Here is an 11,733-nt window from a genome sequence, read left to right on the forward strand (position 1 = left end):
GTAGCAGGGACTGAGTCCAACCAAACACCAATTGTGGCATTAATAAACAAATTCTGACTACTAAAAATAGGCCCCCAGCTCAGGCAAAACTGGGCAAGGTGGAGGTCGCCTATTGGGCCAACCAAAAAAGAGGAAAGGGGATGAAACGGAAGCTTTTGTGGCTGTTTCTATGGAGGCTTAGCTACCTCTGGATTCAGCGGCGGGGCTACACAGGCTGCAGCTGCCCCAGGCATAGGCAGGAACGGTCTACTTTCAGGGCTGTCTCCCACCTGGGCCTTCCCCAGGAGAGGGGTGAAGCACAAGTCAGGTGGAATCCCTCTCTCAAGGAATTCAGACCCCAGGGCTTGGCAGTTTGAAGTCATTAAAACCAGCCTACAACCTCTCCTCTGTGTCCACCACGCTCCCAGCAGGGAGAGCCTTCCAAAGTTAAAGGAGCCATAACATCTTTTGCTGGTGGGACCCGCAGACAGACAAGTGCCACATACTGGGCAGGATAAGAAGAACAGAGCCCAGAGTCTTCACAGGAAAGTCTTTCAACTTGCTGGGTCTCACCCTCAGGGAAAACTGATGCAGGTGACTCCTTCCCCCCAATAGGAGGCCAGTTTAGTCTGGGAAAACCCAGCTGGAGTCTGTAATACCTATGTAGACCCTCCTAAGGGTGGGGAGGGAAAAAGGCACCTTACAAGCAGGACAAGAAACAAGAAAACAAGAACTGAAAAATTACCCTCTGTTAAACAAAACTTAAGCTAGAGGCCCAGAAAAAACTGAACTGAAGGTCAAAGAATGGATAGATAACAAACTCATCTAGCAAGAAAACCCTAGGTAAGATAAGTGAAAGCAATCTCCAGAATAAACTAATTAAAGTAATTAAATGTCTAGACACCAGTAAAAAATAACAAATCACACCAGGAAAATTGAAGATATGGCCCAGTCAAAGGAACAAACCAATAGTTCAAATGAGATACAGGAGCTGAAACAACTAATTCAGAATATACGAACAGAAATGGAAAACCTCATCAAAAACCAAATCAATGAATTGAGGGAGGACATGAAGAAGGCAAGGAATGAACAAAAAGAAGAAATGGAAAGTTGGAAAAAACAAATCACAGAACTTATGGGAATGAAAGATATAGTAGAAGAGATGAAAAAAACAATGGAAACCTACGATGGTAGATTTCAAGAGACAGAGGTTAGGATTAGCGAACTGGAGGATGGAACATCTGAAATCCAAAAAGAAATAGAAACTATAGGGAAAAGAATGGAAAAATATGAGCAGGGACTCAGGGAATTGAATGATAATATGAAGCGCACAAATATATGTGTTGTGGGTGTCCTGGAAGGAGAAGAGAAGGAAAAAGGAGGAGATAAACTAATGGAAGAAATTATCACTGAAAATTTCCCAACTCTTATGAAAGACCTAAAATTAGAGATCCAAGAAGTGCAGCACACTCCAAAGAGAATAGATCCAAATAGACGTTCTCCAAGACACTTACTAGTCAGAATGTCAGAGGTCAATGAGAAAGAGAGGATCTTGAAAGCAGCAAGAGAAAAGCAATCCATCACATAAAAGGGAAACCCAATAAGATTATGTGTAGATTTCTCAGCAGAAACCATGGAGGCGAGAAGACAGTGGGATGATATATTTAAATTACTAAAAGAGAAAAACTGCCAACCAAGACTCCTATATCCAGCAAAACTGTCCTTCAAAAATGAGGGAGAAATTGAAACATTCTCAGACAAAAAGTCACTGGGAGAATTTGTGACCAAGAGACCAGCTCTGCAAGAAATACTAAAGGGAGCACTAGAGACAGATACGAAAAGACAGAAGAGAGAGGTGTGGAGAAGAGTGTAGAAAGAAGGAAAATTAGATATGATATATAAAATACAAAAGGCAAAATGGTAGAGGAAAGTACTACCCAAACAGTAATAACACTAAATGTTAATGGACTGAACTCCCCAATCAAAAGAAATAGACTGGCAGAATGGATTTAAAAACAGGATCCTTCTATATGCTGTCTACAGGAAACACATCTTAGACCCAAAGATAAACATAGGTTGAAAGTGAAAAGTTGGGAAAAGATATTTCTTGCAAATAAAAAGAGCAGGAGCAGCTATACTAATATCCAACAAATTAGACTTCAAATGTAAAACAGTTAAAAGAGACAAAGAAGGATACTATCTACTAATAAAAGGAACAATTCAACAAGAAGACATAACAATCATAAATATTTACGCACCGAACCAGAATGCCCCAAAATACGTGAGGAATACACTGCAAACACTGAAAAGGGAAATAGACACATCTACCATAATAGTTGGAGACTTCAATTCACCACTCTCATCAATGGACAGAACATCTAGACAGAGGATCAATAAAGAAACAGAGAATTTGAATATTACAATAAATGAGCTAGACTTAACAGACATTTATAGGACATTACACCCCACAACAACAGGATACACCTTTTTCTCAAGTGCTCATGGATCATTCTCAAAGATAGACCATATGCTGGGTCACAAAGCAAGTCTCACAAATTTAAAAAGATTAAAATCATACACAACACTTTCTCAGATCATAAAGGAATGAAGTTGGAAATCAATAATAGGCAGAGCGCCAGAAAATTCACAAATACATGGAGGCTCAACAACACACTCTTAAACAACCAGTGGGTCAAGGAAAAAATTACAAGAGAAATCAGTAAATATCTCGAGGCGAATTAAATGAAAACACAACATATCAAAACTTATGGGATGCAGCAAAGGCAGTGCTAAGAGGGAAATTTATTGCCCTAAATGCCTATATCAAAAAAGAAGAAAGGGCAAAAATTCAGGAATTAACTGTCCACTTGGAAGAACTGGAGAAAGAACAACAAACTAACCCCAAAGCAAGCAAAAGGAAAGAAATAACAAAGATTAGAGCAGAAATAAATGAAATTGAGAACATGAAAACAATAGAGAAAATCAATAAAACCAGAAGTTGGTCCTATGAGAAAATCAATAAGATTGATGGGCCCTTAGCAAGATAGACAAAAAGAAGAAGAGAGAGGATGCAAATAAATAAGATCAGAAATGGAAGAGGAAACATAACCACTGACCTCACAGAAATAAAGGAGGTAATAACAGGATACTATGAACAACTTTATGCTAATAAATACAACAATGTAGATGAAATGGACAAGTTCCTAGAAAGACATGAACAACCAGCTTTGACTCAAGAAGAAATAGATGACCTCAACAAACCAATCACAAGTAAAGAAATTTAATCAGTCATTCAAAAGCTTCCCCAAAAGAAAAGTCCAGGACCAGAAGGCTTCACATGTGAATTCTACCAAACATTCCAGAAAGAATTAGTACCAACACTGCTCAAACTCTTCAAAAAAATTGAAGTGGAGGGAAAGCGACCTAATTCATTCTATGAAGCCAACATCACCCTCATACCAAAACCAGGCAAAGATATTACAAAAAAAGAAAACTACAGACCAATCTCTCTAATGCATATAGATACAAAAATCCTCAACAAAATTCTAGCAAATCGAATCCAGCAACACATTAAAAGAATTATACATCATGACCAAGTAGGATTCATCCCAGGTATGCAAGGATGGTTCAACATAAGAAAATCAATTAATGTAATAAACCTTATCATCAAATCAAAGCAGAAAAATCACATGATCATCTCAATTGATGCAGAGAAGGCATTTGACAAGATTCAACATCCTTTCCTGTTGAAAACACTTTAAAGGATAGGAATACAAGGGAACTTCCTTAAAATGATAAAGGGAGTATATGAAAAACCCACAGCTAATATCACCCTCAATGGGGAAAAATGGAAAATGGTCTCCCTAAGATCAGGAACAAGACAAGGATGTCCACTATCACCACTGTTATCCAATATCATGTTGGATGTTCTAGCCAGAACAATTAGACAAGAAAAAGAAATACAAGGCATCAAAATTTGAAAGGAAGAAGTAAAACTATCACTGTTTGCAGATGATCGGATACTATACATCGAAAACCCTGAAAAATCCACAGGAAAACTACTATAGCTAATAAACAAGTACAGCAAAGTGGCAGGTTACAAGAGCAATATTCAAAAATCTGTAGTGTTTCTATACACTGGCAATGAACAAGCTGAGGGGGAATTCAAGAAACGAATTCCATTTACAAATGCAACTAAAAGAATAAAATACTTAGGAATAAATTTAATGAAAGAGACAAAAGACCTATACAAAGAAAACTACAAGAAACTGTTAAAAGAAATCACAGAAGACCTAAATAGATGGAAGGGCATACCATGTTCATGGATTGGAAGACTAAATATAGTTAAGATGTCAATTCTACCTAAATTGATTTACAGATTCAATGCAATACCAATCAAAATCCCAACCACTGACTTTTCAGAAATAGAAAAACCAATAAGCAAATTTATCTGGAAGGGCAGAGTCCCCTGAATTGCTAAAAGTATCTTGAGGGGAAAAAAACGAAGTTGGAGGTCTCAAGCTGCCGGACCTTAAGGCATATTATGAAGCCACAGTGGTCAAAACAGCATGGTATTGGCATAAAGACAGATATATCGACCAATGGAATCGAATAGAGAGTTCAGATATAGACCCTCTCATCTATGGACATTTGATCTTTGATAAGGCAGTCAAGCAAATTCACCTGGGACAGAACAGTCTCTTCAATAAATGGTGCCTAGAGAACTGGATATCCATATGCAAAAGAATGAAAGAAGACCCGTATCTCACACCCTATACAAAAGTTAACTCAAAACGGATCAAAGATCTAAATATTAGGTCTAAGACCATAAAACAGTTAGAGGAAAATGTAGGGAGATATCTTATGAAACTTACAATTGGAGGCGGTTTTATGGACCGTAAACCTAAAGCAAGAGCACTGAAGAAAGAAAGAAAGAAATGGGAGCTCCTCAAAATTAAACACTTTTGTGCATCAAAGAACTTCATCAAGAAAGTAGAAAGACAGCCTACACAATGGGAGACAATATTTGGAAGTGACATATCAGATAAAAGTCTAGTATCCAGAATTTATAAAGAGATTGTCCAACTCAACAACAAAAAGAGAGCCAACCCAATTACAAAATGGGAAAAAGACTTGAACAGACACCTCTCAGAAGAGGAAATACAAATGGCCAAAAGGCACATGAAGAGATGCTCAATGTCCCTGACCATTAGAGAAATGCAAATCAAAACCACAATGAGATATCATCTCACACCCACCAGAATGGCCATTATCAACAAAATAGAAAATGACAAGTGCTGGAGAGGATGCGGAGAAAGAGGCACACTTATCCACTGCTGGTGGGAATGTCAAATGGTGCAACCACTGTGGAAGGCAGTTTGGCGGTTCCGCAAAAACTTGAATATAGAATTGCCATACGACCCAGCAATACCATTGCTAGGTATCTACTCAAAGGACTTAAGGGCAAAGACACAAACGGACATTTGCACACCAATGTTTATAGCAGCGTTATTTACAATTGCAAAGAGATGGAAACAGCCAAAATGTCCATCAACAGACGAGTGGCTAAACAAACTGTGGTATATACATACGATGGAATATTATGCAGCTTTAAGACAGAATAAACTTATGAAGCATGTAATAACATGGATGGACCTAGAGAACATTATGCTGAGTGAGACTAGCCAAAAACTAAAGGATAAATACTGTATGGTCCCACTGATGTGAACCGACATTAGAGAATAAACTTGGAATATGTCATTGGTAACAAGGACCATCAGGAGTTAGAAACAGGGTAAGATAATGGGTAATTGGAGCTGAAGGGATACAGACTGTGCAACAGGACTAGATACAAAAACTCAAAAATGGACAGCACAATACTACCTAATTGTAATGTAATTATGTTAAAACACTGAATGAAGCTTCATCTGTGCTATAGTTTTTTGTTTGTTTGTTTTTTTAATACGTATTTTTTGTACTTTTTATTTATCATTTTATTTCTTTTTCTGTTGTCTTGCTATTTCTTTTTCTAAATCAATGCAAATGTACTAAGAAATTATGATCATACATCTATGTGATGATATTAAGAATTACTGATTGCATATGTAGAATTGAATGATTTCTAAATGTTGTGTTAGTTAATTTTTTTAATTAATAAAAAAATAAAAATATATAAAAAAAATAAATGGGAGCTCCTCAAAATTAAACACTTTTGTGCATCAAAGAACTTCATCAAGAAAGTAAAAAGACAGCCTACACAATTGGAGATGACATATCAGATAAAGGTCTAGTATCCAGAATTTATTAAGAGATTGTTCAACTCAACAACAAAAAGACAGCCAATCCAATTACAAAATGGGGAAAAGATTTGAACAGACACTTCTCAGAAGAGGAAATACAAATGGCCAAAAGGCACATGAAGAGATGCTCAATGTCCCTGACCATTAGAGAAATGCAAATCAAAACCACAATGAGATATCATCTCACACCCACCAGAATGGCCATTATCAACAAAACAGAAAATGACAAGTGTTGGAGAGGATGTGGAGGAAGAGACACACTTATTCACTGTTGGTGGGAATGTCAAATGGTGCAACCACTGTGGAAGGCAGTTTGGCGGTTCCTCAAAAACCTGAATATAGAATTGCCATATGACCCAGCAATACCATTGCTAGGTATCTACTCAAAGGACTTAAAGGCAAAGACACAAACGGACATTTGCACACCAATGTTAATAGCAGCATTATTTACAATTGTAAAGAGATGGAAACAGCCAAAATGTCCATCAACAGAAGAGTGGCTAAACAAACTGTGATATATACATACGATGGAATATTATGCAGCTCTAAGACAGAATAAACTTATGAAGTATGTAACAACATGGATGGACCTAGAGAACATTATGCTGAGTGAGACTAGCCATGACTAAAGGACAAATACTGTATGGTCTCACGGATATGAACTGACATTAGTGAATAAACTTGGAATATGTCGTTGGTAACAGAGACCATCAGGAGATAGAAATAGGGTAAGATAGTGGGTAATTGGAGCTAAAGGGATACAGACTTTGCAACAGGACTGGATACAAAAGCTCAGAAATGGACAGCACAATACTACCTAACTGTAATGTAATTATGTTAAAACACTGAATAAAGATGCATGTGAGAATGATAGAGGGAGGAGGGCTGGGGACATAAATGAAATCAGAAAGAAAGATAAATGTTAAAGATTGAGATGGTATAATCTAGGAATGCCTAGAGTGTATAATAATAGTGAAATGTACAATGTACAAATTTTAAAAATGTTTTGGTATGAGGAAGAACAAAGGAATGTCATTATTGCAGGGTGCTGAAAATAGATGATAATTAATACTTTAAAATGTCACCTTATGTGTGAGACTAAAGCAAAAAAATGTTTATTCGTTACAAAATTTAGATTTTGACTAGAGTATTTCCTAATATAACTCATGTAGATAGTTTGATTGAATGTCATAAGTACTTGGAATCTCAGGTAGCACATGAGATTTTGTTGGTTTGTCCAGAGTGATTCCTTGATGAATCCCAGAATGATTTGATCAGTGACTGGAAAAGTATTTGCAAGCCCCCTTTGGGGAATGGAGAGTGGGGAGAAATTCAATTTCCCCAAGTTGAATTCTTGATATTCTCACAAGCAGTGTGGATAACCAAAGCTATAGGCTGAGCCCCCAGTCTTGGGGTTTGTTCACATGACACTTAATCCCACAAAGGATAGGTCAAGTCTACTTTAAATTTAGGCCTAAGGGTCACCCCCAAGAGAGCCTCTTTTGTTGCTCAGATGTGGCCTCTCTCTCCAGCCAACACGATGAGCAGTCTCACCAGGCTCCCCCTCTCTGCGTGGGACATGACTCCCAGGCGTGTGGACCTTCCTGGCAACGTGGGAAAAAGATCCTGGAATGAGCTGAGACTCAGCATCAAGGGACTGAGAAAAACCCTAGAATGAGCTGAGAATTAACATCAAGGGATTGAGAGAAACTTCTCGACCAAAAGGGGGAAGAGTAAAATGAGACGAAGTGTCAATGGCTGAGAGATTCCAAACAGAGTTGAGAGGTTTTCTTGGAGGTTATTCTTACGCATTAAGTAGATATCACCTTGTTGTTCAAAATGTAGTGGAGAGGCTGGAGGGAATTGCCTGAAAATGTAGTGCTGTGTTCCAGTAGTCATGTTTCTTGATGATGATTGAACAATGATATAGTTTTCACAATGAGACTCTGTGAACGTGAAAACCTTATGTCTGATGCTCTTTTTAGCTACTATATCAACAGAATAGTAGAACATATGGAATAAAAATAAATAATAGGGGGAACAAATGTTAAAATAAATTCAGTTTGAAATAGTGGTAAATGAAAGGGGAATGAGGGGTAAGGGGTATGGTACGTATAGTTTTCATATGTATAGTTTTCATTTACCACTATTTCAGTTTGAAATAGTGGTAAATGAAAGGTAAATGAGGGGTAAGGGGTATGGTACATATAGTTTTTTTTCTCTAATATCATTTTATTTCTTTTTCTGTTGTCTTTTTATTTCTTTTTCTAAATTGATGCAAATGTACTAAGAAACGATGAATATGCAACTATGTGATGATATTAAGAATTACTGATTGTATATGTAGAATGGAATGATATCTAAATGTTTTGTTTGTTAATTTTTTTAATTAATAAAAAAAAGTTAGAAAAAAAAGTAAAAAAGGCAACCCTCAGAATTGGAGGACATACCTGAAAATTAGATATCCAAAAATATACAAAGAACTTTCATAGCTCAAGAATAAAAATACAACCTAATTTAAAATGGGAAAAAATACTTGAATAGACAATTTTCCAAAGAATATATACAAATGCCATACAAAAAGATGCTCAAAGTCATTAGTCACTAGGGAAATGCAAATGAAAGGCATATTGAGGGGAGTCATGGTGGTTCAGCAGGCAGAGTTCTCTCCTGCCCTACCAGAGACCCAGGTTCAATTCCCAGTGCCTGCCCAAGCAAAAGAAAGGCAAATTGAGTTACCATTTCACGTGCACTAGATGGCAAAAATAAAAGACAGACAATAACAAATATAGACAAGGATGTGAGGAAATTGATGGTCTCACTCATTGCTGGTAGGAATGTAAAATGGTGCAACTGGTTTGGAGAAGAGTTTGGCATTTCCTCTATGTTAGATATTGAGATATAATATGGCCAAACAATTACATACCTAAGAAAAATAAAAGCATATATCCACAGAAGAACTTTTACACTAATTACAATTACAACTTGTACACTAATTAACTAATGTTAATATAAGCATTATTAATAATAGACAAAATTGAAAAAGACCCAAATATGTCTATTTACTAATAAATATGGTATATGCATACAATGGAAGATCATTTGGCACTGAAAGGGAATGAAGTACCGATACATGTGTATAACATGGATGAACCTCAAAAACATTATGCTACTTGAAAGAAACCAATCACAAAAGCCACATATCATAAGCTACTCTTTGAATGGGATGTCTAGAATAGGCAAATCCATAGGGAAAGCAAATTAGTTATTGTCAGACTGTGAGGAAGGGAGAAGAGGGAGTAACTGCTGAAGGGAAGGGGGTTTCTTTTTAGGGTTATATTATGGTGCTGGTGGCGCACTATGAATATACTAAAAACCACAGAATTGTACATGTTAAAAGGTGAATTTTATGGTATGTGAATTTTATTTCAACAAACCTGTTATTAAGCAAACACTTTAAAAAGTGCTAGACATTGCTGGAATGATCCTTTCATACAAAACATGCATGCATATATGCACACAACATGCTCTTCTTCCTATTCTAATGTGGATGTGGTATCTGGGGCTACAGCAATCATATTGTGATAATATAGAAAGGGTCAAGGTTACCACCCTTTGAAACACCCCCAGTAGCTGCCTATTTATTATGTGATAGAAAATAAGCCCCTATTTATTTAAGCCTCAGTTTGGATTTTTATATTACTCATTGCTGAAACATTCCTATTGAAACATGCATTATATTTCAATTTAAAATAATATTTTTCCATATTGTATCATCTCTGAACCAGGACACATTTATATTGTATAATCATACAATAGTCCAAGAAGCAGTTATGGGTAGCTGTCATTGGATCTGAGAAATCATTCATCACAAGTCATGTTATCTGAAGTTGAAAAAGGTGTATTGCTGGTATTACATTTTGAATTTAATGGCCTTTTAAGTATCTTCAAAAAGTTGACACTGATTAAATGAAAACAAAGTGATTTTCAGTGTGTAGAAAATTAAAAAAAAAAAAAAAAAGTACAGCCCAAATTTGATGCCAGTGCAGAAATTTGCATCACAGGAAGAATGGCTGCACATTCCCATCTCCTTCCAATGCAACAGCCAAGCTCTTTCTTTGTGAGACATAAGGGAGGAAGACACTCCAAGCAGATGAAGCCACTTTGTGTTCACTACTGAAAACCACCCAGAACACAGCACAAGAACTTGCCAGAATGAGCAGCAGCAGTTGGAAGAGGGTCTGAGAGATGATAGCAGAGCCCCCCACTCCTTTTAACAGCTGCCCCACCACTGCTTTTCATGGCACAGGCAACAGCAGTGTTTATGGAGAAAACTATAGAATGATCTCAATTGAAAAGATGTATTATTATGTCAACACTCATTCCCGCTAAGTACTCTTACTTAACTGGAAAAAGAAGAAAATTGTCCCACTAAGATTGCCTTTTTGCCACAAACAACCAACAACAGAGATAGTAGACAGCCAAGAGAAGCATCCAGCAGGAATCTGGCAAGATCATCTCTAATATTTATTACTGAACATTGTCTTTGAAGATCCAGTCAATGAGATAAGATACATAAAAACAAAAGCCCTTGTTTCTGAAAAGAAGGACTGACTCTGCCCCTCTGTCAGGAGCACTAGGGGAAGGGACCCAATGCATCAGCTAGGCCCTCTGGCTGCAGGGGGAGGGGCAAGATGGCTCAGTCTCCATTCTCAGGAATGGGCCCTGTGGTCCCACACCCGCAGGGGCACAGCCCCTTAAACATCTAGAGCCAGTACCAGAGTCAACAATTAAAACATGAATAAAGTGGCTGCATTTTAAATGCAAAAGAATCAATGACTTGCACAGATTCCTAACAGACTGAGTGGAAACCCAGGTTAGAATGCAAGAAATACAGTATAGACCCATATTTATATAAATACAAGTATAGAAGGACATAAAATCCCAAAGTGATTTGGTTGGACTGTGACTTTCATTCCCTTCATTTTCATCACATTTCAATTGTGCACAAGGATGTGTTGCCTACAAAGATGAGCACAACTAGAGTACCTTCATTAAGAGCCTCCCTATAGCACCAGGATGCAGAGAGGAGAACTCTCTTGAATCTACAACAAAAAAAGCCCACAAAATACTAGAGATAGCCCTATGGAAAGAAGGAAGTTGGGCCTGTAAGAAGAAAATAATTAATGCTACATAAAAAGATGTAAATAAATGTGGAGCTCTATCATGCTTTTGGATAAACAGACAAAATATTTAAAAGGAACAAAGTCTTCCCAAATTAACTCACTGATTTGAAACAAATCTGATAAAAACTCTAATACAATATTTTTTTAGAATTCAATAAAGTGATTCTGAAAAATAATTTTTGTTAACTTCCCAGTGAAAATATGTTTCTTTTATAATCGGCGATCAACATTTTCAAAAGCTTTTTTAAAAAAGAAGTTTGTTCTCTTTC

At 36.9% G+C, this 11,733-nt stretch overlaps 1 long non-coding RNA gene across 9 annotated transcripts in view; it reads right to left on the minus strand.

The window, feature by feature from the left end:
* Positions 1-11,733, minus strand: part of LOC143650891 (uncharacterized) — a 49,551-nt gene that overhangs the window by 18,290 nt on the left and 19,528 nt on the right. The window lies entirely within an intron of this gene.

Source organism: Tamandua tetradactyla, chromosome 11, assembly GCF_023851605.1.
Source record: "Tamandua tetradactyla isolate mTamTet1 chromosome 11, mTamTet1.pri, whole genome shotgun sequence".
Taxonomy (NCBI): domain Eukaryota; kingdom Metazoa; phylum Chordata; class Mammalia; order Pilosa; family Myrmecophagidae; genus Tamandua; species Tamandua tetradactyla.